Source organism: Melospiza melodia, chromosome 21, assembly GCF_035770615.1.
Source record: "Melospiza melodia melodia isolate bMelMel2 chromosome 21, bMelMel2.pri, whole genome shotgun sequence".
Taxonomy (NCBI): Eukaryota; Metazoa; Chordata; class Aves; order Passeriformes; family Passerellidae; genus Melospiza; species Melospiza melodia.
In genome coordinates, this window is record NC_086214.1 from 2511489 (window position 1) to 2538922 (window position 27434).

Below are 27434 nucleotides of genomic sequence, written 5' to 3' on the forward strand. Positions count from 1 at the left end.
TTCTGCGCTCCCTTTGGGATGCCTTTGGCAGCTGCAGTAAGCCTGGAACTCAGGGCTTCCTGGTTCAAAAAATCCGAGCCCTAGGCTGAACCCTATCCCTAACCCTAGGTAGATAAATCAGCCTAGGTGTAGGGATGGTACCAAGGAAAAAGCTGTGAAAGCAGCCATGTTGTGGCACTTCTGCGCTCCCTTTGGGATGCCTTTCACAGCTCCAGTGTGCCTGGAGGTCTGGGCTTCCTGATTTTAAAAATCCTAGCACTAGCCCTACCTAAGCCCAACCCGACGACGAGAAAGGCAAATCAGCCAGGAATTAGAGATGTCCCCAAGGAAATAGCTGTGTAGGCAGGCATGTTGTGTTACTTTTGTGCACTTCTTGGGTAGTCCTTCGCAGATGCTGTGTTCTTGGTACTCAGGGCTTTCTGGTTGAAAGAACCCTAACCCTAGGCGTAACTCAAACCTCAACGCCAGGAAGGAAAATCAGCCTATGGTTCGGGATGGTCTCATGGAAATAGCAGTGGAGGCAGCCAAGTTGTGTCACTTTGGCGCTCCCCTTGGGATGCCTTTGACAGCTGCAGTGTGCCTGGAGCACAGGGCTTCCTGGTTTTAAAAGTCCTAGGCCTAAATCTAACAGTAACCCTAGGAAGGTAAATCAGCCGGGTATTAGGGTTCTTCCTATGGAAAAAGCTGTGAAAGCAGCCATGTTGTGGCACTTCTGCGCTCCCTTTGGGATGCCTTTGGCAGCTGCAGTAAGCCTGGAACGCAGGGCTTCCTGGTTCAAAAAATCCGAGCCCTAGGCTGAACCCTATCCCTAACCCTAGGCAGATAAATCAGCCTAGGTATAGGGATGGTACGAAGGAAAACGCTGTGAAAGCAGCCATGTTGTGGCACTTCTGCTCTCCCTTTGGGATGCCTTTCACAGCTGAAGTAAGCCTGGAACTCAGGGCTTCCTTGTTCAAAAAATCCTAGCCCTAGGCTGAACCCTAACCCGAACCCTAGGTAGATAAATCAGCCTAGGTATAGGGATGGTGCCAAGGAAGAAGCTGTGAAAGCAGCCATGTTGTGGCACTTCTGTGATCCCTTTGGGATGCCTTTCTCAGCTGAAGTAAGCCTGGAACTCAGGACTTTCTTGTTCAAAAAATCCTAGCCCTAGGCTGAACCCTAACCCTAACCCTAGGCAGATAAATCAGCCTAGGTATAGGGATGGTGCCAAGGAAAAAGCTGTGAAAGCAGCCATGTTGTGGCACTTTTGCACTCCATTTGGATGCCTTTCACAGCTCCAGTGGGCCTGGAGGTCTGGGCTTCCTGATTTTAAAAATCCTAGCACTAGGCCTACCTAACCCCAACCCGACGACGAGAAATGCAAATCAGCCAGGGTTTAGGGATGTCCCCAAGGAAATAGCTGGGGAGGCAGGCATGTTGTGGTACTTTTGTGCTCTTCTTGGGTAGTCCTTTGCAGCTGCTGTGTTCTTGGAACTCAGGGCGTTCTGGTTGAAAGGACCCTAACCCTAGGCGTAACTCAAACCTGAACGCTAGGAAGGAAAATCAGCCTATGGTTGGGGATGGGCTCATGGAAATAGCAGTGGAGGCAGCCAAGTTGTGTCACTTTTGCGCTCCCCTTGGGATGCCTTTGACAGCTGCAGTGTGCCTGGAGCACAGGGCTTCCTGGTTTTAAAAGTCCTAGGCCTAAATCTAACAGTAACCCTAGGAAGGGAAATCAGCCGGGTATTAGGGTTCTTCCTATGGAAAAAGCTGTGAAAGCAGCCATGTTGTGGCACTTCTGCGCTCCCTTTGGGATGCCTTTGGCAGCTGCAGTAAGCCTGGAACTCAGGGCTTCCTGGTTAAAAAAATCCTTGCCCCAGGCTGCGCCCTAACCCTAACCCTAGGCAGATAATTCAGCCTAGGTATAGAGATGGTGCCAAGGAAAAAGCTGTGAAAGCAGCCATGTTGTGGCACTTTTGCACTCCCTTTTGGATGCCTTTCACAGCTCCAGAGTGCCTGGAGGTCTGGGCTTCCTGATTTTAAAAATCCTAGCACAAGGCCTACCTAAGCCCAAACCGATGACGAGAAAGGCAAATCACCCAGGAATTAGAGATGTCCCCAAGGAAATAGCTGTGGAGGCAGGCATGTTGTGTTACTTTTGTGCACTTCTTGGGTAGTCCTTCGCAGATGCTGTGTTCTTGGAACTCAGGGCTTTCTGGTTGAAAGAACCCTAACCCTAGGCGTAACTCAAACCTCAACGCCAGGAAGGAAAATCAGCCTATGGTTCGGGATGGTCTCATGGAAATAGCAGTGGAGGCAGCCAAGTTGTGTCACTTTGGCGCTCCCCTTGGGATGCCTTTGACAGCTGCAGTGTGCCTGGAGCACAGGGCTTCCTGGTTTTAAAAGTCCTAGGCCTAAGCCTAACAGTAACCCTAGGAAGGTAAATCAGCCGGATATTAGGGTTCTTCCTATGGAAAAAGCTGTGAAAGCAGCCATGTTGTGGCTCTTCTGCGCTCCCTTTGGGATGCCTTTGGCAGCTGCAGTAAGCCTGGAACTCAGGGCTTCCTGGTTCAAAAAATCCGAGCCCTAGGCTGAACCCTATCCCTAACCCTAGGCAGATAAATCAGCCTAGGTATAGGGATGGTACCAAGGAAAAAGCTGTGAAAGCAGCCATGTTGTGGCACTTCTGCTCTCCCTTTGGGCTGCCTTTCACAGCTGAAGTAAGCCTGGAACTCAGGGCTTCCTTGTTCAAAAAATCCTAGCCCTAGGCTGAACCCTAACCCTAACCCTAGGTAGATAAATCAGCCTAGGTATAGGGATGGTGCCAAGGAAGAAGCTGTGAAAGCAGCCATGTTGTGGCACTTCTGCGATCCCTTTGGGATGCCTTTCACAGCTGAAGTAAGCCTGGATCTCAGGACTTTCTTGTTCAAAAAATCCTAGCCCTAGGCTGAACCCTAACCCTAACCCTAGGCAGATAAATCAGCCTAGGTATAGGGATGGTGCCAAGGAAAAAGCTGTGAAAGCAGCCATGTTGTGGCACTTTTGCACTCCATTTGGATGCCTTTCACAGCTCCAGTGTGCCTGGAGGTCTGGGCTTCCTGATTTTAAAAATCCTAGCACAAGGCCTACCTAACCCCAACCCGACGACGAGAAATGCAAATCAGCCAGGGTTTAGGGATGTCCCCAAGGAAATAGCTGGGGAGGCAGGCATGTTGTGGTACTTTTCTGCTCTTCTTGGGTAGTCCTTCGCAGCTGCTGTGTTCTTGGAACTCAGGGCGTTCTGGTTGAAAGGACCCTAACCCTAGGCGTAACTCAAACCTCAACGCTAGGAAGGAAAATCAGCCTATGGTTGGGGATGGTCTCATGGAAATAGCAGTGGAGGCAGCCAAGTTGTGTCACTTTTGCGCTCCCCTTGGGATGCCTTTCACAGCTGCAGTGTGCCTGGAGCACAGGGCTTCCTGGTTTTAAAAGTCCTAGGCCTAAATCTAACAGTAACCCTAGGAAGGTAAATCAGCCGGGTATTAGGGTTCTTCCTATGGAAAAAGCTGTGAAAGCAGCCATGTTGTGGCACTTCTGCGCTCCCTTTGGGATGCCTTTGGCAACTGCAGTAAGCCTGGAACTCAGGGCTTCCTGGTTAAAAAAATCCTTGCCCCAGGCTGCACCCTAACCCTAACCCTAGGCAGATAATTCAGCCTAGGTATAGAGATGGTGCCAAGGAAAAAGCTGTGAAAGCAGCCATGTTGTGGCACTTTTGCACTCCCTTTTGGATGCCTTTCACAGCTCCAGTGTGCCTGGAGGTCTGGCCATCCTGATTTTAAAAATCCTAGCACAAGGCCTACCTAACCCCAACCCGACGACGAGAAAGGCAAGTCACCCAGGAAGTAGGGATGTCCCCATGGAAAAAGCGGGTTAGGCAGGCATGTTGTGGTACTTTTGTGCTCTTCTTGGGTAGTCCTTTGCAGCTGCTGTGTTCTTGGAATTTAGGGCTTTCTGGTTGAAAGAAACTGAACCCTAGGCGTAACTCAAACCTCAACGCCAGGAAGCAAAATCAGCCTATGGTTCGGGATGGTCTCATGGAAATAGCAGTGGAGGCAGCCAAGTTGTGTCACTTTTGCACTCCCCTTGGGATGCCTTTGACAGCTGCAGTGTGCCTGGAGCACAGGGCTTCCTGGTTTTAAAAGTCCTAGGCCTAAGCCTAACAGTAACCCTAGGAAGGTAAATCAGCCGGATATTAGGGTTCTTCCTATGGAAAAAGCTGTGAAAGCAGCCATGTTGTGGCACTTCTGCGCTCCCTTTGGGATGCCTTTGGCAGCTGCAGTAAGCCTGGAACTCAGGGCTTCCTGGTTAAAAAAATCCTTGCCCCAGGCTGCGCCCTAACCCTAAACCTAGGCAGATAATTCAGCCTAGGTATAGAGATGGTGCCAAGGAAAAAGCTGTGAAAGCAGCCATGTTGTGGCACTTTTGCACTCCCTTTTGGATGCCTTTCACAGCTCCAGAGTGCCTGGAGGTCTGGGCTTCCTGATTTTAAAAATCCTAGCACAAGGCCTACCTAAGCCCAAACCGATGACGAGAAAGGCAAATCCCCCAGGAATTAGAGATGTCCCCAAGGAAATAGCTGTGGAGGCAGGCATGTTGTGTTACTTTTGTGCACTTCTTGGGTAGTCCTTCGCAGATGCTGTGTTCTTGGAACTCAGGGCTTTCTGGTTGAAAGAACCCTAACCCTAGGCCTAACTCAAACCTCAACGCTAGGAAGGAAAATCAGCCTATGGTTGGGGATGGTCTCATGGAAATAGCGGTGGAGGCAGCCAAGTTGTGTCACTTTTGCGCTCCCCTTGGGATGCCTTTCACAGCTGCAGTGTGCCTGGAGCACAGGGCTTCCTGGTTTTAAAAGTCCTAGGCCTAAGCCTAACAGTAACCCTAGGAAGGTAAATCAGCCGGGTGTTAGGGTTCTTCCTAAGGAAAAAGCTGTGAAAGCAGCCATGTTGTGGCACTTCTGCGCTCCCTTTGGGATGCCTTTGGCAGCTGCAGTAAGCCTGGAACTCAGGGCTTCCTGGTTCAAAAAATCCGAGCCCTAGTCTGAACCCTATCCCTAACCCTAGGTAGATAAATCAGCCTAGGTGTAGGGATGGTACCAAGGAAAAAGCTGTGAAAGCAGCCATGTTGTGGCACTTCTGCGCTCCCTTTGGGATGCCTTTCACAGCTGAAGTAAGCCTGGAACTCAGGGCTTCCTTGTTCAAAAACTCCTAGCCCTAGGCTGAACCCTAACCCGAACCCTAGGTAGATAAATCAGCCTAGGTATAGGGATGGTGCCAAGGAAGAAGCTGTGAAAGCAGCCATGTTGTGGCACTTCTGTGATCCCTTTGGGATGCCTTTCTCAGCTGAAGTAAGCCTGGAACTCAGGACTTTCTTGTTCAAAAAATCCTAGCCCTAGGCTGAACCCTAACCCTAACCCTAGGCAGATAAATCAGCCTAGGTATAGGGATGGTGCCAAGGAAAAAGCTGTGAAAGCAGCCATGTTGTGGCACTTTTGCACTCCATTTGGATGCCTTTCACAGCTCCAGTGGGCCTGGAGGTCTGGGCTTCCTGATTTTAAAAATCCTAGCACTAGGCCTACCTAACCCCAACCCGACGACGAGAAATGCAAATCAGCCAGGGTTTAGGGATGTCCCCAAGGAAATAGCTGGGGAGGCAGGCATGTTGTGGTACTTTTGTGCTCTTCTTGGGTAGTCCTTTGCAGCTGCTGTGTTCTTGGAACTCAGGGCGTTCTGGTTGAAAGGACCCTAACCCTAGGCGTAACTCAAACCTGAACGCTAGGAAGGAAAATCAGCCTATGGTTGGGGATGGGCTCATGGAAATAGCAGTGGAGGCAGCCAAGTTGTGTCACTTTTGCGCTCCCCTTGGGATGCCTTTGACAGCTGCAGTGTGCCTGGAGCACAGGGCTTCCTGGTTTTAAAAGTCCTAGGCCTAAATCTAACAGTAACCCTAGGAAGGGAAATCAGCCGGGTATTAGGGTTCTTCCTATGGAAAAAGCTGTGAAAGCAGCCATGTTGTGGCACTTCTGCGCTCCCTTTGGGATGCCTTTGGCAGCTGCAGTAAGCCTGGAACTCAGGGCTTCCTGGTTAAAAAAATCCTTGCCCCAGGCTGCGCCCTAACCCTAACCCTAGGCAGATAATTCAGCCTAGGTATAGAGATGGTGCCAAGGAAAAAGCTGTGAAAGCAGCCATGTTGTGGCACTTTTGCACTCCCTTTTGGATGCCTTTCACAGCTCCAGAGTGCCTGGAGGTCTGGGCTTCCTGATTTTAAAAATCCTAGCACAAGGCCTACCTAAGCCCAAACCGATGACGAGAAAGGCAAATCACCCAGGAATTAGAGATGTCCCCAAGGAAATAGCTGTGGAGGCAGGCATGTTGTGTTACTTTTGTGCACTTCTTGGGTAGTCCTTCGCAGATGCTGTGTTCTTGGAACTCAGGGCTTTCTGGTTGAAAGAACCCTAACCCTAGGCGTAACTCAAACCTCAACGCCAGGAAGGAAAATCAGCCTATGGTTCGGGATGGTCTCATGGAAATAGCAGTGGAGGCAGCCAAGTTGTGTCACTTTGGCGCTCCCCTTGGGATGCCTTTGACAGCTGCAGTGTGCCTGGAGCACAGGGCTTCCTGGTTTTAAAAGTCCTAGGCCTAAGCCTAACAGTAACCCTAGGAAGGTAAATCAGCCGGATATTAGGGTTCTTCCTATGGAAAAAGCTGTGAAAGCAGCCATGTTGTGGCTCTTCTGCGCTCCCTTTGGGATGCCTTTGGCAGCTGCAGTAAGCCTGAAACTCAGGGCTTCCTGGTTCAAAAAATCCGAGCCCTAGGCTGAACCCTATCCCTAACCCTAGGCAGATAAATCAGCCTAGGTATAGGGATGGTACCAAGGAAAAAGCTGTGAAAGCAGCCATGTTGTGGCACTTCTGCTCTCCCTTTGGGATGCCTTTCACAGCTGAAGTAAGCCTGGAACTCAGGGCTTCCTTGTTCAAAAAATCCTAGCCCTAGGCTGAACCCTAACCCTAACCCTAGGTAGATAAATCAGCCTAGGTATAGGGATGGTGCCAAGGAAGAAGCTGTGAAAGCAGCCATGTTGTGGCACTTCTGCGATCCCTTTGGGATGCCTTTCACAGCTGAAGTAAGCCTGGATCTCAGGACTTTCTTGTTCAAAAAATCCTAGCCCTAGGCTGAACCCTAACCCTAACCCTAGGCAGATAAATCAGCCTAGGTATAGGGATGGTGCCAAGGAAAAAGCTGTGAAAGCAGCCATGTTGTGGCACTTTTGCACTCCATTTGGATGCCTTTCACAGCTCCAGTGTGCCTGGAGGTCTGGGCTTCCTGATTTTAAAAATCCTAGCACAAGGCCTACCTAACCCCAACCCGACGACGAGAAATGCAAATCAGCCAGGGTTTAGGGATGTCCCCAAGGAAATAGCTGGGGAGGCAGGCATGTTGTGGTACTTTTCTGCTCTTCTTGGGTAGTCCTTCGCAGCTGCTGTGTTCTTGGAACTCAGGGCGTTCTGGTTGAAAGGACCCTAACCCTAGGTGTAACTCAAACCTCAACGCTAGGAAGGAAAATCAGCCTATGGTTGGGGATGGTCTCATGGAAATAGCAGTGGAGGCAGCCAAGTTGTGTCACTTTTGCGCTCCCCTTGGGATGCCTTTCACAGCTGCAGTGTGCCTGGAGCACAGGGCTTCCTGGTTTTAAAAGTCCTAGGCCTAAATCTAACAGTAACCCTAGGAAGGTAAATCAGCCGGGTATTAGGGTTCTTCCTATGGAAAAAGCTGTGAAAGCAGCCATGTTGTGGCACTTCTGCGCTCCCTTTGGGATGCCTTTGGCAACTGCAGTAAGCCTGGAACTCAGGGCTTCCTGGTTAAAAAAATCCTTGCCCCAGGCTGCACCCTAACCCTAACCCTAGGCAGATAATTCAGCCTAGGTATAGAGATGGTGCCAAGGAAAAAGCTGTGAAAGCAGCCATGTTGTGGCACTTTTGCACTCCCTTTTGGATGCCTTTCACAGCTCCAGTGTGCCTGGAGGTCTGGCCATCCTGATTTTAAAAATCCTAGCACAAGGCCTACCTAACCCCAACCCGACGACGAGAAAGGCAAGTCACCCAGGAAGTAGGGATGTCCCCATGGAAAAAGCGGGTTAGGCAGGCATGTTGTGGTACTTTTGTGCTCTTCTTGGGTAGTCCTTTGCAGCTGCTGTGTTCTTGGAATTTAGGGCTTTCTGGTTGAAAGAAACTGAACCCTAGGCGTAACTCAAACCTCAACGCCAGGAAGCAAAATCAGCCTATGGTTCGGGATGGTCTCATGGAAATAGCAGTGGAGGCAGCCAAGTTGTGTCACTTTTGCACTCCCCTTGGGATGCCTTTGACAGCTGCAGTGTGCCTGGAGCACAGGGCTTCCTGGTTTTAAAAGTCCTAGGCCTAAGCCTAACAGTAACCCTAGGAAGGTAAATCAGCCGGATATTAGGGTTCTTCCTATGGAAAAAGCTGTGAAAGCAGCCATGTTGTGGCACTTCTGCGCTCCCTTTGGGATGCCTTTGGCAGCTGCAGTAAGCCTGGAACTCAGGGCTTCCTGGTTAAAAAAATCCTTGCCCCAGGCTGCGCCCTAACCCTAAACCTAGGCAGATAATTCAGCCTAGGTATAGAGATGGTGCCAAGGAAAAAGCTGTGAAAGCAGCCATGTTGTGGCACTTTTGCACTCCCTTTTGGATGCCTTTCACAGCTCCAGAGTGCCTGGAGGTCTGGGCTTCCTGATTTTAAAAATCCTAGCACAAGGCCTACCTAAGCCCAAACCGATGACGAGAAAGGCAAATCCCCCAGGAATTAGAGATGTCCCCAAGGAAATAGCTGTGGAGGCAGGCATGTTGTGTTACTTTTGTGCACTTCTTGGGTAGTCCTTCGCAGATGCTGTGTTCTTGGAACTCAGGGCTTTCTGGTTGAAAGAACCCTAACCCTAGGCCTAACTCAAACCTCAACGCTAGGAAGGAAAATCAGCCTATGGTTGGGGATGGTCTCATGGAAATAGCAGTGGAGGCAGCCAAGTTGTGTCACTTTTGCGCTCCCCTTGGGATGCCTTTCACAGCTGCAGTGTGCCTGGAGCACAGGGCTTCCTGGTTTTAAAAGTCCTAGGCCTAAATCTAACAGTAACCCTAGGAAGGTAAATCAGCCGGGTATTAGGGTTCTTCCTATGGAAAAAGCTGTGAAAGCAGCCATGTTGTGGCACTTCTGCGCTCCCTTTGGGATGCCTTTCACAGCTGAAGTAAGCCTGGAACTCAGGGCTTTCTTGTTCAAAAAATCCTAGCCCTAGGCTGAACCCTAACCCTAACCCTAGGCAGATAAATCAGCCTAGGTATTGGGATGGTGCCAAGGAAAAAGCTGTGAAAGCAGCCATGTTGTGGCACTTTTGCACTCCCTTTTGGATGCCTTTCACAGCTCCAGTGTGCCTGGAGGTCTGGGCTTCCTGATTTTAAAAATCCTAGCACTAGGCCTACCTAACCCCAACCCGACGACGAGAAATGCAAATCAGCCAGGATGTAGGGATGTCCCCAAGGAAATAGCTGTGCAGGCAGGCATGTTGTGTTACTTTTGTGCACTTCTTGGGTAGTCTTTCGCAGATGCTGTGTTCTTGGGACTCAGGGCTTTCAGGTTAAAAGAACACTAACCATAGGCCTCACTCATACGTCAACGCTAGGAAGGAAAATCAGCCTATGGTTCGGGATGGTCTCATGGAAATAGCAGTGGAGGCAGCCAAGTTGTGTCACTTTTGCGCTCCCCTTGGGATGCCTTTGACAGCTGCAGTGTGCCTGGAGCACAGGGCTTTCTGGTTTTAAAAGTCCTAGGCCTAAGGCCAACAATAAAACTAGGAAGGTAAATCAGCCGGATATTAGGGTTCTTCCTAAGGAAAAAGCTGTGAACGCAGCCATGTTGTGGCACTTTTGCACTCCTTTTGGATGCCTTTTACAGCTCCATTGTGCCTGGAGGTCTGGGCTTCCTGATTTTAAAAATCCTAGCACAAGGCCTACCTAACCCCAACCCGACGACAAGAAGGGGAAGTCACCCAGGAAGTAGGGATCTCCCCATGGAAAAAGCGGGTTAGGCAGGCATGTTGTGGTACTTTTGTGCTCTTCTTCGGTAGTCCTTGGCAGCTGCTGTGTTCTTGGAATTTAGGGCTTTCTGGTTGAAAGGACCCGAACCCTAGGCGTAACTCAAACCTCAACGCCAGGAAGGAAAATCAGCCTATGGTTCGAGATGGTCTCATGGAAATAGCAGTGGAGGCAGCCAAGTTGTGTCACTTTTGCACTCCCCTTGGGATGCCTTTGACAGCTGCAGTGTGCCTGGAGCACAGGGCTTCCTGGTTTTAAAAGTCCTAGGCCTAAGCCTAACAGTAACCCTAGGAAGGTAAATCAGCCGGGTATTAGGGTTCTTCCTAAGGAAAAAGCTGTGAAAGCAGCCATGTTGTTGCACTTCTGCGCTCCCTTTGGGATGCCTTTGGCAGCTGCAGTAAGCCTGGAACTCAGGGCTTCCTGGTTCAAAAAATCCGAGCCCTAGGCTGAACCCTATCCCTAACCCTAGGCAGATAAATCAGCCTAGGTATAGGGATGGTACCAAGGAAAAAGCTGTGAAAGCAGCCATGTTGTGGCACTTCTGCGCTCCCTTTGGGATGCCTTTCACAGCTCCAGTGTGCCTGGAGGTCTGGGCTTCCTGATTTTAAAAATCCTAGCACTAGCCCTACCTAACCCCAACCCGACGACGAGAAAGGCAAATCAGCCAGGAATTAGAGATGTCCCCAAGGAAATAGCTGTGCAGGCAGGCATGTTGTGTTACTTTTGTGCACTTCTTGGGTAGTCCTTCGCAGATGCTGTGTTCTTGGGACTCAGGGCTTTCAGGTTAAAAGAACACTAACCATAGGCCTAACTCATACGTCAACGCTAGGAAGGAAAATCAGCCTATGGTTCGAGATGGTCTCATGGAAATAGCAGTGGAGGCAGCCAAGTTGTGTCACTTTTGCGCTCTCCTTGGGATGCCTTTGACAGCTGCAGCGTGCCTGGAGCCCAGGGCTTTCTGGTTTTAAAAGTCCTAGGCCTAAGGCCAACAGTAAAACTAGGAAGGTAAATCAGCCGGATATTAGGGTTCTTCCTAAGGAAAAAGCTGTGAAAGCAGCCATGTTGTGGCACTTTTGCACTCGCTTTTGGTTGCCTTTCACAGTTCCAGTGTGCCTGGACGTCTGGGCTTCCTGGTTCAAAAAATCCTAGCCCTAGGCTGAATCCTAACCCTAGCTCTAGGCAGATAAATCAGCCAAGCTATAGGGATGGTGCCAAGGAAAAAGCTGTGAAAGCAGCCATGTTGTGGCACTTTCGCACTCGCTTTTGGATGCCTTTCATAGCTCCAGTGTGCCTGGAGGTCTGGGCTTCCTGATTTTAAAAATCCTAGCATTAGGCCTACCAAACCCCAACCCGACGACGAGAAAGGCAAATCAGCCAGGATTTAGAGATGTCCCCAAGGAAATAGCTGTGGAGGCAGGCATGTTGTGGTGCTTTTGTGCACTTCTTGGGTAGTTCTTCGCAGTTGCTGTGTTCTTAGAACTCAGGGCTTTCTGGTTAAAAGAACACTAACCCTAGGCGTAACTCAAACCTCAACGCTAGGAAGGAAAATCAGCCTATGGTTGGGGATGGTCTCATGGAAATAGCAGTGGTGGCAGCCAAGTTGTGTCACTTTTGCACTCCCCTTGGGATGCCTTGAACAGTTGCAGTGTGCCTGGAGCAGAGGGCTTCCTGGTTTTAAAAGTCCTAGGCCTAAGCCTAACAGTAACCCTAGGAAGGTAAATCAGCCTAGGTATAGGGATGGTGCCAAGGAAAAAGCTGTGAAAGCTGCCATGTTGTGGCACTTTTGCACTCGCTTTTGGATGCCTTTCACAGTTCCAGTGTGCCTGGAGGTCTGGGCTTCCTGGTTCAAAAAACCCTTGCCCTAAACTGAACCCTAACCCTAACTCTAGGCAGATAAATCAGCCTAGCTATAGGGATGGTGCCAAGGAAAAAGCTGTGAAAGCAGCCATGTTGTGGCACTTTTCCACTCCCTTTTGGATGCCTTTCATACCTCCAGTGTGCCTGGAGGTCTGGGCTTCCTGATTTTAAAAACTACCACTAGGCCTACGTATTCCGAACCCGACGACGAGAAAGGCAAATCACCCAGGAAGTAGGGATGTCCTCAAGGAAATAGCTGGGGAGGCAGGCATATTGTGGTACTTCTGTGCACTTCTTGGGTAGTCCTTGGCAGCTGCTGTGTTCTTGGAACTCAGGGCTTTCTGGTTAAAAGAACACTAACCCTAGGCATAACTCAAAACTCAACGCTAGGAAGGAAAATCAGCCTATGGTTGGGGATGGTGTCATGGAAATAGCAGTGGTGGCAGCCAAGTTGTGTCACTTTAGCATTCCCCTTGGGATGCCTTGAACAGCTGCAGTGTGCCTGGAGCAGAGGGCTTCCTGGTTTTAAAAGTCCTAGGCCTAAGCCTAACAGTAACCCTAGGAAGGTAAATCAGCCGGGTATTAGGGTTCTTCCTAAGGAAAAAGCTGTGAAAGCAGCCATGTTGTGGCACTTCTGCGCTCCCTTTGGGATGCCTTTGGCAGCTGCATTAAGCCTGGAACTCAGGGCTTCCTGGTTCAAAAATCCGAGCCCTAGGATGAAACCTATCCCTAACCCTAGGTAGATAAATCAGCCTAGGTATAGGGATGGTGCCAAGGAAAAAGCTGTGAAAGCAGCCATGTTGTGGCACTTCTGCACTCCCTTTGGGATGCCTTTCACCGCTGAAGTAAGCCTGGAACTCAGGGCTTCCTTGTTCAAAAATCCTAACCCTGTGCTGAACCCTAACCCTAACCCTAGGTAGATAAATCAGCCTAAGTATAGGGATGGTGCCAAGGAAAAAGCTGTGAAAGTAGCCATGTTGTGGCACTTTTGCACTCCCTTTTGGATGCCTTTCACAGCTCCAGTGTGCCTGGAGGTCTGGGCTTCCTGATTTTAAAAATCCTAGCACTAGGCCTACCTAACCCCAACCCGACGACGAGAAAGGCAAATCAGCCAGGAATTAGGGATGTCCCCAAGGAAATAGCTGCGGAGGCAGGCTTGTTGTGGTACTTTTGTGCTCTTCTTGGGTAGTCCTTCGCAGCTGCTGTGTTCTTGGAAGTCAGGGCTTTCTGGTTAAAAGGACCCTAACCCCAGGCCTAACTCAAACCTCAACGCTAGGAAGGAAAATCAGCCTATGGTTGGGGATGGTCTCATAGAAATAGCAGTGAAGGCAGCCAAGTTGTGTCACTTTTGCGCGCCCCTTGGGATGCCTTTGACAGCTGCAGTGTGCCTGGAGCACAGGGCTTCCCGGTTTTAAAAGTCCTAGGCCTAAGCCTAACAGTAACCCTAGGAAGGTAAATCAGCCGGGTATTAGGGTTCTTACTAAGGAAAAAGCTGTGAAAGCAGCCATGTTGTGGCACTTCTGCGCTCCCTTTGGGATGCCTTTGGCAGCTGCAGTAAGCCTGGAACTCAGGGCTTCCTGGTTCAAAAAATCCTAGCCCTAGGCTGAATCCTAACCCTAACCCTAGGCAGATAAATCAGCCTAGGTTTAAGGATGGTTCCAAGGAAAAAGCTGTGAAAGCAGCCATGTTGTGGCACTTTTGCACTCCCTTTTGGATGCCTTTCACATCTCCAGTGTGCCTGGAGGTCTGGGCTTCCTGATTTTAAAAATCCTAGCACTAGGCCTACCTAACCCCAACCCGACAACGAGAAAGGCAAGTCAACCAGGAAGTAGGGATGTCCCCATGGAAAAAGCGGATTAGGCAGGCATGTTGTGGTACTTTTGTGCTCTTCTTGGGTAGTCCTTGGCAGCTGCTGTGTTCTTGGAACTCAGGGCTTTCTGGTTGAAAGGACCCTAACCCTAGGCCCTACTCAAACCTCAACGCCAGGAAGGAAAATCAGCCTATGGTTCGGGATGGTCTCATGGAAATAGCAGTGGAGGCAGCCAAGTTGTGTCACTTTTGCGCTCCCCTTGGGGTGCCTTTGACAGCTGCAGTGTGCCTGGAGCACAGGGCTTCCTGGTTTTAAAAGTCCTAGGCCTAAGCCTAACAGTAACCCTAGGAAGGTAAATCAGCCGGATATTAGGGTTCTTCCTAAGGAAAAAGCTGTGAAAGCAGCCATGTTGTGGCACTTCTGCGCTCCCTTTGGGATGCCTTTGGCAGCTGCAGTAAGCCTGGAACTCAGGGCTTCCTGGTTCAAAAAATCGGAAACCTAGGCTGAACCCTATCCCTAACCCTAGGCAAATAAATCAGCCTAGGTATAGGGATGGTACCAAGGAAAAAGCTGTGAAAGCAGCCATGTTGTGGCACTTCTGCGCTCCCTTTGGGATGCCTTTGGCAGCTGCAGTAAGCCTGGAACTCAGGGCTTCCTGGTTCAAAAATCCGAGCCCTAGGCTGAACCCTATCCCTAACCCTAGGCAAATAAATCAGCCTAGGTATAGGGATGGTACCAAGGAAAAAGCTGTGAAAGCAGCCATGTTGTGGCACTTCTGCTCTCCCTTTGGGATGCCTTTCACAGCTGAAGTAAGCCTGGAACTCAGGGCTTGCTTGTTCAAAAAATCCTAGCCCTAGGCTGAACCCTAACCCTTACTCTAGGTAGATAAATCAGCCAAAGTGTAGGGATGGTGCCCAGGAAGAAGCTGTGAAAGCAGCCATGTTGTGGCACTTCTGCGCTCCCTTTGGGATGCCTTTCACAGCTGAAGTAAGCCTGGAGCACAGGGCTTCCTGATTTTAAAAATCCTAGCACTAGCCCTACCTAACCCCAACCCGACGACGAGAAAGGCAAATCAGCCAGGAATTAGAGATGTCCCCAAGGAAATAGCTGTGCAGGCAGGCATGTTGTGTTACTTTTGTGCACTTCTTGGGTAGTCCTTCGCAGATGCTGTGTTCTTGGGACTCAGGGCTTTCAGGTTAAAAGAACACTAACCATAGGCCTAACTCATACGTCAACGCTAGGAAGGAAAATCAGCCTATGGTTCGAGATGGTCTCATGGAAATAGCAGTGGAGGCAGCCAAGTTGTGTCACTTTTGCGCTCTCCTTGGGATGCCTTTGACAGCTGCAGCGTGCCTGGAGCCCAGGGCTTTCTGGTTTTAAAAGTCCTAGGCCTAAGGCCAACAGTAAAACTAGGAAGGTAAATCAGCCGGATATTAGGGTTCTTCCTAAGGAAAAAGCTGTGAAAGCAGCCATGTTGTGGCACTTTTGCACTCGCTTTTGGTTGCCTTTCACAGTTCCAGTGTGCCTGGACGTCTGGGCTTCCTGGTTCAAAAAATCCTAGCCCTAGGCTGAATCCTAACCCTAGCTCTAGGCAGATAAATCAGCCAAGCTATAGGGATGGTGCCAAGGAAAAAGCTGTGAAAGCAGCCATGTTGTGGCACTTTCGCACTCGCTTTTGGATGCCTTTCATAGCTCCAGTGTGCCTGGAGGTCTGGGCTTCCTGATTTTAAAAATCCTAGCATTAGGCCTACCAAACCCCAACCCGACGACGAGAAAGGCAAATCAGCCAGGATTTAGAGATGTCCCCAAGGAAATAGCTGTGGAGGCAGGCATGTTGTGGTGCTTTTGTGCACTTCTTGGGTAGTTCTTCGCAGTTGCTGTGTTCTTAGAACTCAGGGCTTTCTGGTTAAAAGAACACTAACCCTAGGCGTAACTCAAACCTCAACGCTAGGAAGGAAAATCAGCCTATGGTTGGGGATGGTCTCATGGAAATAGCAGTGGTGGCAGCCAAGTTGTGTCACTTTTGCACTCCCCTTGGGATGCCTTGAACAGTTGCAGTGTGCCTGGAGCAGAGGGCTTCCTGGTTTTAAAAGTCCTAGGCCTAAGCCTAACAGTAACCCTAGGAAGGTAAATCAGCCTAGGTATAGGGATGGTGCCAAGGAAAAAGCTGTGAAAGCTGCCATGTTGTGGCACTTTTGCACTCGCTTTTGGATGCCTTTCACAGTTCCAGTGTGCCTGGAGGTCTGGGCTTCCTGGTTCAAAAAACCCTTGCCCTAAACTGAACCCTAACCCTAACTCTAGGCAGATAAATCAGCCTAGCTATAGGGATGGTGCCAAGGAAAAAGCTGTGAAAGCAGCCATGTTGTGGCACTTTTCCACTCCCTTTTGGATGCCTTTCATACCTCCAGTGTGCCTGGAGGTCTGGGCTTCCTGATTTTAAAAACTACCACTAGGCCTACGTATTCCGAACCCGACGACGAGAAAGGCAAATCACCCAGGAAGTAGGGATGTCCTCAAGGAAATAGCTGGGGAGGCAGGCATATTGTGGTACTTCTGTGCACTTCTTGGGTAGTCCTTGGCAGCTGCTGTGTTCTTGGAACTCAGGGCTTTCTGGTTAAAAGAACACTAACCCTAGGCATAACTCAAAACTCAACGCTAGGAAGGAAAATCAGCCTATGGTTGGGGATGGTGTCATGGAAATAGCAGTGGTGGCAGCCAAGTTGTGTCACTTTAGCATTCCCCTTGGGATGCCTTGAACAGCTGCAGTGTGCCTGGAGCAGAGGGCTTCCTGGTTTTAAAAGTCCTAGGCCTAAGCCTAACAGTAACCCTAGGAAGGTAAATCAGCCGGGTATTAGGGTTCTTCCTAAGGAAAAAGCTGTGAAAGCAGCCATGTTGTGGCACTTCTGCGCTCCCTTTGGGATGCCTTTGGCAGCTGCATTAAGCCTGGAACTCAGGGCTTCCTGGTTCAAAAATCCGAGCCCTAGGATGAAACCTATCCCTAACCCTAGGTAGATAAATCAGCCTAGGTATAGGGATGGTGCCAAGGAAAAAGCTGTGAAAGCAGCCATGTTGTGGCACTTCTGCACTCCCTTTGGGATGCCTTTCACCGCTGAAGTAAGCCTGGAACTCAGGGCTTCCTTGTTCAAAAATCCTAACCCTGTGCTGAACCCTAACCCTAACCCTAGGTAGATAAATCAGCCTAAGTATAGGGATGGTGCCAAGGAAAAAGCTGTGAAAGTAGCCATGTTGTGGCACTTTTGCACTCCCTTTTGGATGCCTTTCACAGCTCCAGTGTGCCTGGAGGTCTGGGCTTCCTGATTTTAAAAATCCTAGCACTAGGCCTACCTAACCCCAACCCGACGACGAGAAAGGCAAATCAGCCAGGAATTAGGGATGTCCCCAAGGAAATAGCTGCGGAGGCAGGCTTGTTGTGGTACTTTTGTGCTCTTCTTGGGTAGTCCTTCGCAGCTGCTGTGTTCTTGGAAGTCAGGGCTTTCTGGTTAAAAGGACCCTAACCCCAGGCCTAACTCAAACCTCAACGCTAGGAAGGAAAATCAGCCTATGGTTGGGGATGGTCTCATAGAAATAGCAGTGAAGGCAGCCAAGTTGTGTCACTTTTGCGCGCCCCTTGGGATGCCTTTGACAGCTGCAGTGTGCCTGGAGCACAGGGCTTCCCGGTTTTAAAAGTCCTAGGCCTAAGCCTAACAGTAACCCTAGGAAGGTAAATCAGCCGGGTATTAGGGTTCTTACTAAGGAAAAAGCTGTGAAAGCAGCCATGTTGTGGCACTTCTGCGCTCCCTTTGGGATGCCTTTGGCAGCTGCAGTAAGCCTGGAACTCAGGGCTTCCTGGTTCAAAAAATCCTAGCCCTAGGCTGAATCCTAACCCTAACCCTAGGCAGATAAATCAGCCTAGGTTTAAGGATGGTTCCAAGGAAAAAGCTGTGAAAGCAGCCATGTTGTGGCACTTTTGCACTCCCTTTTGGATGCCTTTCACATCTCCAGTGTGCCTGGAGGTCTGGGCTTCCTGATTTTAAAAATCCTAGCACTAGGCCTACCTAACCCCAACCCGACAACGAGAAAGGCAAGTCAACCAGGAAGTAGGGATGTCCCCATGGAAAAAGCGGATTAGGCAGGCATGTTGTGGTACTTTTGTGCTCTTCTTGGGTAGTCCTTGGCAGCTGCTGTGTTCTTGGAACTCAGGGCTTTCTGGTTGAAAGGACCCTAACCCTAGGCCCTACTCAAACCTCAACGCCAGGAAGGAAAATCAGCCTATGGTTCGGGATGGTCTCATGGAAATAGCAGTGGAGGCAGCCAAGTTGTGTCACTTTTGCGCTCCCCTTGGGGTGCCTTTGACAGCTGCAGTGTGCCTGGAGCACAGGGCTTCCTGGTTTTAAAAGTCCTAGGCCTAAGCCTAACAGTAACCCTAGGAAGGTAAATCAGCCGGATATTAGGGTTCTTCCTAAGGAAAAAGCTGTGAAAGCAGCCATGTTGTGGCACTTCTGCGCTCCCTTTGGGATGCCTTTGGCAGCTGCAGTAAGCCTGGAACTCAGGGCTTCCTGGTTCAAAAAATCGGAAACCTAGGCTGAACCCTATCCCTAACCCTAGGCAAATAAATCAGCCTAGGTATAGGGATGGTACCAAGGAAAAAGCTGTGAAAGCAGCCATGTTGTGGCACTTCTGCGCTCCCTTTGGGATGCCTTTGGCAGCTGCAGTAAGCCTGGAACTCAGGGCTTCCTGGTTCAAAAATCCGAGCCCTAGGCTGAACCCTATCCCTAACCCTAGGCAAATAAATCAGCCTAGGTATAGGGATGGTACCAAGGAAAAAGCTGTGAAAGCAGCCATGTTGTGGCACTTCTGCTCTCCCTTTGGGATGCCTTTCACAGCTGAAGTAAGCCTGGAACTCAGGGCTTGCTTGTTCAAAAAATCCTAGCCCTAGGCTGAACCCTAACCCTTACTCTAGGTAGATAAATCAGCCAAAGTGTAGGGATGGTGCCCAGGAAGAAGCTGTGAAAGCAGCCATGTTGTGGCACTTCTGCGCTCCCTTTGGGATGCCTTTCACAGCTGAAGTAAGCCTGGAGCACAGGGCTTTCTTGTTCAAAAAATCCTAGCCCTGGGCTGAACCCTAACCCTAACCCGAGGCAGATAAATCAGCCTAGGTATAGGGATGGTGCCAAGGAAAAAGCTGTGAAAGCAGCCATGTTGTGGCACTTTTGCACTCCCTATTGGATGCCTTTCACAGCTCCAGTGTGCCTGGAGGTCTGGGCTTCCTGATTATAAAAATCCTAGCACTAGGCCTACCTAACCCCAACCCGACGACGAGAAAGGCGAGTCACCCAGGAAGTAGGGATGTCCCCATGGAAAAAGCGGGTTAGGCAGGCATGTTGTGGTGCTTTTGTGCTCTTCTTGGGTAGTCCTTTGCAGCTGCTGTGTTCTTGGAATTTAGGGCTTTCTGGTTAAAAGAACCCACACTGTAGGCCTAACTCAAACCTCAATGCTAGGAAGGAAAATAAGCCTATGGTTCGGGATGGTCTCATGGAAATAGCAGTGGAGGCAGCCAAGTTGTTTCACTTTTGCGCTCCCCTTGGGATGCCTTTGACAGCTGCAGTGTGCCTGGAGGTGTGGGCTTCCTGGTTTTAAAAGTCCTAGGCCTAAGCCTAACTGTAACCCTAGGAAGGTAAATCAGCCGGATATTAGGGTTCTTCCTAAGGAAAAAGCTGTGAAAGCAGCCATGTTGTGGCACTTCTGCGCTCCCTTTGGGATGCCTTTCACAGCTGAAGTAAGCCTGGAACTCAGGGCTTCCTGGTTCAAAAAATCCTAGCCCTAGGCGGAACCCTAAACCAAACCCTAGGCAGATAAATCAGCCTAGGTATAGGGATGGTGCCAAGGAAAAAGCTGTGAAAGCAGCCATGTTGTGGCGCTTTTGCACTCCCTTTTGGATGCCTTTGGCAGCTGCAGTAAGCCTGTAACTCAGGGCTTCCTGGTTAAAAAAATCCTTGCCCCAGGCTGCAGCCTAACCCTAACCCTAGGCAGATAATTCAGCCTAGGTATAGGGATGGTGCCAAGGAAAAAGCTGTGAAAGCAGCCATGTTGTGGCACTTTTGCACTACCTTTTGGATGCCTTTCCCAGCTCCAGTGGGCCTGGAGGTCTGGGCTTCCTGATTTTAAAAATCCTAGCACTAGGCCTACCTAACCCCAACCCGACGACGAGAAAGGCAAATCAGCCAGGAATTAGGGATGTCCCCAAGGAAATAGCTGCGGAGGCAGGCTTGTTGTGGTACTTTTGTGCTCTTCTTGGGTAGTCCTTCGCAGCTGCTGTGTTCTTGGAAGTCAGGGCTTTCTGGTTAAAAGGACCCTAACCCCAGGCCTAACTCAAACCTCAACGCTAGGAAGGAAAATCAGCCTATGGTTGGGGATGGTCTCATAGAAATAGCAGTGAAGGCAGCCAAGTTGTGTCACTTTTGCGCGCCCCTTGGGATGCCTTTGACAGCTGCAGTGTGCGTGGAGCACAGGGCTTCCTGGTTTTAAAACTCCTAGGCCTAAGCCTAACAGTAACCCTAGGAAGGTAAATCAGCCGGGTATTAGGGTTCTTCCTATGGAAAAAGCTGTGAAAGCAGCCATGTTGTGGCACTTCTGCGCTCCCTTTGGGATGCCTTTGGCAGCTGCAGTAAGCCTGGAACTCAGGGCTTCCTGGTTCAAAAAATCCGAGCCCTAGGCTGAACCCTATCCCTAACCCTAGGCAGATAAATCAGCCTAGGTATAGGGATGGTACGAAGGAAAACGCTGTGAAAGCAGCCATGTTGTGGCACTTCTGCTCTCCCTTTGGGATGCCTTTCACAGCTGAAGTAAGCCTGGAACTCAGGGCTTCCTTGTTCAAAAAATCCTAGCCCTAGGCTGAACCCTAACCCGAACCCTAGGTAGATAAATCAGCCTAGGTATAGGGATGGTGCCAAGGAAGAAGCTGTGAAAGCAGCCATGTTGTGGCACTTCTGTGATCCCTTTGGGATGCCTTTCTCAGCTGAAGTAAGCCTGGAACTCAGGACTTTCTTGTTCAAAAAATCCTAGCCCTAGGCTGAACCCTAACCCTAACCCTAGGCAGATAAATCAGCCTAGGTATAGGGATGGTGCCAAGGAAAAAGCTGTGAAAGCAGCCATGTTGTGGCACTTTTGCACTCCATTTGGATGCCTTTCACAGCTCCAGTGGGCCTGGAGGTCTGGGCTTCCTGATTTTAAAAATCCTAGCACTAGGCCTACCTAACCCCAACCCGACGACGAGAAATGCAAATCAGCCAGGGTTTAGGGATGTCCCCAAGGAAATAGCTGGGGAGGCAGGCATGTTGTGGTACTTTTGTGCTCTTCTTGGGTAGTCCTTTGCAGCTGCTGTGTTCTTGGAACTCAGGGCGTTCTGGTTGAAAGGACCCTAACCCTAGGCGTAACTCAAACCTGAACGCTAGGAAGGAAAATCAGCCTATGGTTGGGGATGGTCTCATAGAAATAGCAGTGAAGGCAGCCAAGTTGTGTCACTTTTGCGCGCCCCTTGGGATGCCTTTGACAGCTGCAGTGTGCCTGGAGCACAGGGCTTCCCGGTTTTAAAAGTCCTAGGCCTAAGCCTAACAGTAACCCTAGGAAGGTAAATCAGCCGGGTATTAGGGTTCTTACTAAGGAAAAAGCTGTGAAAGCAGCCATGTTGTGGCACTTCTGCGCTCCCTTTGGGATGCCTTTGGCAGCTGCAGTAAGCCTGGAACTCAGGGCTTCCTGGTTCAAAAAATCCTAGCCCTAGGCTGAATCCTAACCCTAACCCTAGGCAGATAAATCAGCCTAGGTTTAAGGATGGTTCCAAGGAAAAAGCTGTGAAAGCAGCCATGTTGTGGCACTTTTGCACTCCCTTTTGGATGCCTTTCACATCTCCAGTGTGCCTGGAGGTCTGGGCTTCCTGATTTTAAAAATCCTAGCACTAGGCCTACCTAACCCCAACCCGACAACGAGAAAGGCAAGTCAACCAGGAAGTAGGGATGTCCCCATGGAAAAAGCGGATTAGGCAGGCATGTTGTGGTACTTTTGTGCTCTTCTTGGGTAGTCCTTGGCAGCTGCTGTGTTCTTGGAACTCAGGGCTTTCTGGTTGAAAGGACCCTAACCCTAGGCCCTACTCAAACCTCAACGCCAGGAAGGAAAATCAGCCTATGGTTCGGGATGGTCTCATGGAAATAGCAGTGGAGGCAGCCAAGTTGTGTCACTTTTGCGCTCCCCTTGGGGTGCCTTTGACAGCTGCAGTGTGCCTGGAGCACAGGGCTTCCTGGTTTTAAAAGTCCTAGGCCTAAGCCTAACAGTAACCCTAGGAAGGTAAATCAGCCGGATATTAGGGTTCTTCCTAAGGAAAAAGCTGTGAAAGCAGCCATGTTGTGGCACTTCTGCGCTCCCTTTGGGATGCCTTTGGCAGCTGCAGTAAGCCTGGAACTCAGGGCTTCCTGGTTCAAAAAATCGGAAACCTAGGCTGAACCCTATCCCTAACCCTAGGCAAATAAATCAGCCTAGGTATAGGGATGGTACCAAGGAAAAAGCTGTGAAAGCAGCCATGTTGTGGCACTTCTGCGCTCCCTTTGGGATGCCTTTGGCAGCTGCAGTAAGCCTGGAACTCAGGGCTTCCTGGTTCAAAAATCCGAGCCCTAGGCTGAACCCTATCCCTAACCCTAGGCAAATAAATCAGCCTAGGTATAGGGATGGTACCAAGGAAAAAGCTGTGAAAGCAGCCATGTTGTGGCACTTCTGCTCTCCCTTTGGGATGCCTTTCACAGCTGAAGTAAGCCTGGAACTCAGGGCTTGCTTGTTCAAAAAATCCTAGCCCTAGGCTGAACCCTAACCCTTACTCTAGGTAGATAAATCAGCCAAAGTGTAGGGATGGTGCCCAGGAAGAAGCTGTGAAAGCAGCCATGTTGTGGCACTTCTGCGCTCCCTTTGGGATGCCTTTCACAGCTGAAGTAAGCCTGGAGCACAGGGCTTTCTTGTTCAAAAAATCCTAGCCCTGGGCTGAACCCTAACCCTAACCCGAGGCAGATAAATCAGCCTAGGTATAGGGATGGTGCCAAGGAAAAAGCTGTGAAAGCAGCCATGTTGTGGCACTTTTGCACTCCCTATTGGATGCCTTTCACAGCTCCAGTGTGCCTGGAGGTCTGGGCTTCCTGATTATAAAAATCCTAGCACTAGGCCTACCTAACCCCAACCCGACGACGAGAAAGGCGAGTCACCCAGGAAGTAGGGATGTCCCCATGGAAAAAGCGGGTTAGGCAGGCATGTTGTGGTGCTTTTGTGCTCTTCTTGGGTAGTCCTTTGCAGCTGCTGTGTTCTTGGAATTTAGGGCTTTCTGGTTAAAAGAACCCACACTGTAGGCCTAACTCAAACCTCAATGCTAGGAAGGAAAATAAGCCTATGGTTCGGGATGGTCTCATGGAAATAGCAGTGGAGGCAGCCAAGTTGTTTCACTTTTGCGCTCCCCTTGGGATGCCTTTGACAGCTGCAGTGTGCCTGGAGGTGTGGGCTTCCTGGTTTTAAAAGTCCTAGGCCTAAGCCTAACTGTAACCCTAGGAAGGTAAATCAGCCGGATATTAGGGTTCTTCCTAAGGAAAAAGCTGTGAAAGCAGCCATGTTGTGGCACTTCTGCGCTCCCTTTGGGATGCCTTTCACAGCTGAAGTAAGCCTGGAACTCAGGGCTTCCTGGTTCAAAAAATCCTAGCCCTAGGCGGAACCCTAAACCAAACCCTAGGCAGATAAATCAGCCTAGGTATAGGGATGGTGCCAAGGAAAAAGCTGTGAAAGCAGCCATGTTGTGGCGCTTTTGCACTCCCTTTTGGATGCCTTTGGCAGCTGCAGTAAGTCTGTAACTCAGGGCTTCCTGGTTAAAAAAATCCTTGCCCCAGGCTGCAGCCTAACCCTAACCCTAGGCAGATAATTCAGCCTAGGTATAGGGATGGTGCCAAGGAAAAAGCTGTGAAAGCAGCCATGTTGTGGCACTTTTGCACTACCTTTTGGATGCCTTTCCCAGCTCCAGTGGGCCTGGAGGTCTGGGCTTCCTGATTTTAAAAATCCTAGCACTAGGCCTACCTAACCCCAACCCGACGACGAGAAAGGCAAATCAGCCAGGAATTAGGGATGTCCCCAAGGAAATAGCTGCGGAGGCAGGCTTGTTGTGGTACTTTTGTGCTCTTCTTGGGTAGTCCTTCGCAGCTGCTGTGTTCTTGGAAGTCAGGGCTTTCTGGTTAAAAGGACCCTAACCCCAGGCCTAACTCAAACCTCAACGCTAGGAAGGAAAATCAGCCTATGGTTGGGGATGGTCTCATAGAAATAGCAGTGAAGGCAGCCAAGTTGTGTCACTTTTGCGCGCCCCTTGGGATGCCTTTGACAGCTGCAGTGTGCGTGGAGCACAGGGCTTCCTGGTTTTAAAACTCCTAGGCCTAAGCCTAACAGTAACCCTAGGAAGGTAAATCAGCCGGGTATTAGGGTTCTTCCTATGGAAAAAGCTGTGAAAGCAGCCATGTTGTGGCACTTCTGCGCTCCCTTTGGGATGCCTTTGGCAGCTGCAGTAAGCCTGGAACTCAGGGCTTCCTGGTTCAAAAAATCCGAGCCCTAGGCTGAACCCTATCCCTAACCCTAGGCAGATAAATCAGCCTAGGTATAGGGATGGTACGAAGGAAAACGCTGTGAAAGCAGCCATGTTGTGGCACTTCTGCTCTCCCTTTGGGATGCCTTTCACAGCTGAAGTAAGCCTGGAACTCAGGGCTTCCTTGTTCAAAAAATCCTAGCCCTAGGCTGAACCCTAACCCGAACCCTAGGTAGATAAATCAGCCTAGGTATAGGGATGGTGCCAAGGAAGAAGCTGTGAAAGCAGCCATGTTGTGGCACTTCTGTGATCCCTTTGGGATGCCTTTCTCAGCTGAAGTAAGCCTGGAACTCAGGACTTTCTTGTTCAAAAAATCCTAGCCCTAGGCTGAACCCTAACCCTAACCCTAGGCAGATAAATCAGCCTAGGTATAGGGATGGTGCCAAGGAAAAAGCTGTGAAAGCAGCCATGTTGTGGCACTTTTGCACTCCATTTGGATGCCTTTCACAGCTCCAGTGGGCCTGGAGGTCTGGGCTTCCTGATTTTAAAAATCCTAGCACTAGGCCTACCTAACCCCAACCCGACGACGAGAAATGCAAATCAGCCAGGGTTTAGGGATGTCCCCAAGGAAATAGCTGGGGAGGCAGGCATGTTGTGGTACTTTTGTGCTCTTCTTGGGTAGTCCTTTGCAGCTGCTGTGTTCTTGGAACTCAGGGCGTTCTGGTTGAAAGGACCCTAACCCTAGGCGTAACTCAAACCTGAACGCTAGGAAGGAAAATCAGCCTATGGTTGGGGATGGGCTCATGGAAATAGCAGTGGAGGCAGCCAAGTTGTGTCACTTTTGCGCTCCCCTTGGGATGCCTTTGACAGCTGCAGTGTGCCTGGAGCACAGGGCTTCCTGGTTTTAAAAGTCCTAGGCCTAAATCTAACAGTAACCCTAGGAAGGTAAATCAGCCGGGTATTAGGGTTCTTCCTATGGAAAAAGCTGTGAAAGCAGCCATGTTGTGGCACTTCTGCGCTCCCTTTGGGATGCCTTTGGCAGCTGCAGTAAGCCTGGAACTCAGGGCTTCCTGGTTAAAAAAATCCTTGCCCCAGGCTGCGCCCTAACCCTAACCCTAGGCAGATAATTCAGCCTAGGTATAGAGATGGTGCCAAGGAAAAAGCTGTGAAAGCAGCCATGTTGTGGCACTTTTGCACTCCCTTTTGGATGCCTTTCACAGCTCCAGAGTGCCTGGAGGTCTGGGCTTCCTGATTTTAAAAATCCTAGCACAAGGCCTACCTAAGCCCAAACCGATGACGAGAAAGGCAAATCACCCAGGAATTAGAGATGTCCCCAAGGAAATAGCTGTGGAGGCAGGCATGTTGTGTTACTTTTGTGCACTTCTTGGGTAGTCCTTCGCAGATGCTGTGTTCTTGGAACTCAGGGCTTTCTGGTTGAAAGAACCCTAACCCTAGGCGTAACTCAAACCTCAACGCCAGGAAGGAAAATCAGCCTATGGTTCGGGATGGTCTCATGGAAATAGCAGTGGAGGCAGCCAAGTTGTGTCACTTTGGCGCTCCCCTTGGGATGCCTTTGACAGCTGCAGTGTGCCTGGAGCACAGGGCTTCCTGGTTTTAAAAGTCCTAGGCCTAAGCCTAACAGTAACCCTAGGAAGGTAAATCAGCCGAGTATTAGGGTTCTTCCTATGGAAAAAGCTGTGAAAGCAGCCATGTTGTGGCTCTTCTGCGCTCCCTTTGGGATGCCTTTGGCAGCTGCAGTAAGCCTGGAACTCAGGGCTTCCTGGTTCAAAAAATCCGAGCCCTAGGCTGAACCCTATCCCTAACCCTAGGTAGATAAATCAGCCTAGGTATAGGGATGGTACCAAGGAAAAAGCTGTGAAAGCAGCCATGTTGTGGCACTTCTGCTCTCCCTTTGGGATGCCTTTCACAGCTGAAGTAAGCCTGGAACTCAGGGCTTCCTTGTTCAAAAAATCCTAGCCCTAGGCTGAACCCTAACCCTAACCCTAGGTAGATAAATCAGCCTAGGTATAGGGATGGTGCCAAGGAAGAAGCTGTGAAAGCAGCCATGTTGTGGCACTTCTGCGATCCCTTTGGGATGCCTTTCACAGCTGAAGTAAGCCTGGATCTCAGGACTTTCTTGTTCAAAAAATCCTAGCCCTAGGCTGAACCCTAACCCTAACCCTAGGCAGATAAATCAGCCTAGGTATAGGGATGGTGCCAAGGAAAAAGCTGTGAAAGCAGCCATGTTGTGGCACTTTTGCACTCCATTTGGATGCCTTTCACAGCTCCAGTGTGCCTGGAGGTCTGGGCTTCCTGATTTTAAAAATCCTAGCACAAGGCCTACCTAACCCCAACCCGACGACGAGAAATGCAAATCAGCCAGGGTTTAGGGATGTCCCCAAGGAAATAGCTGGGGAGGCAGGCATGTTGTGGTACTTTTCTGCTCTTCTTGGGTAGTCCTTCGCAGCTGCTGTGTTCTTGGAACTCAGGGCGTTCTGGTTGAAAGGACCCTAACCCTAGGCGTAACTCAAACCTCAACGCTAGGAAGGAAAATCAGCCTATGGTTGGGGATGGTCTCATGGAAATAGCAGTGGAGGCAGCCAAGTTGTGTCACTTTTGCGCTCCCCTTGGGATGCCTTTCACAGCTGCAGTGTGCCTGGAGGTCTGGGCTTCCTGATTATAAAAATCCTAGCACTAGGCCTACCTAACCCCAACCCGACGACGAGAAAGGCGAGTCACCCAGGAAGTAGGGATGTCCCCATGGAAAAAGCGGGTTAGGCAGGCATGTTGTGGTGCTTTTGTGCTCTTCTTGGGTAGTCCTTTGCAGCTGCTGTGTTCTTGGAATTTAGGGCTTTCTGGTTAAAAGAACCCACACTGTAGGCCTAACTCAAACCTCAATGCTAGGAAGGAAAATAAGCCTATGGTTCGGGATGGTCTCATGGAAATAGCAGTGGAGGCAGCCAAGTTGTTTCACTTTTGCGCTCCCCTTGGGATGCCTTTGACAGCTGCAGTGTGCCTGGAGGTGTGGGCTTCCTGGTTTTAAAAGTCCTAGGCCTAAGCCTAACTGTA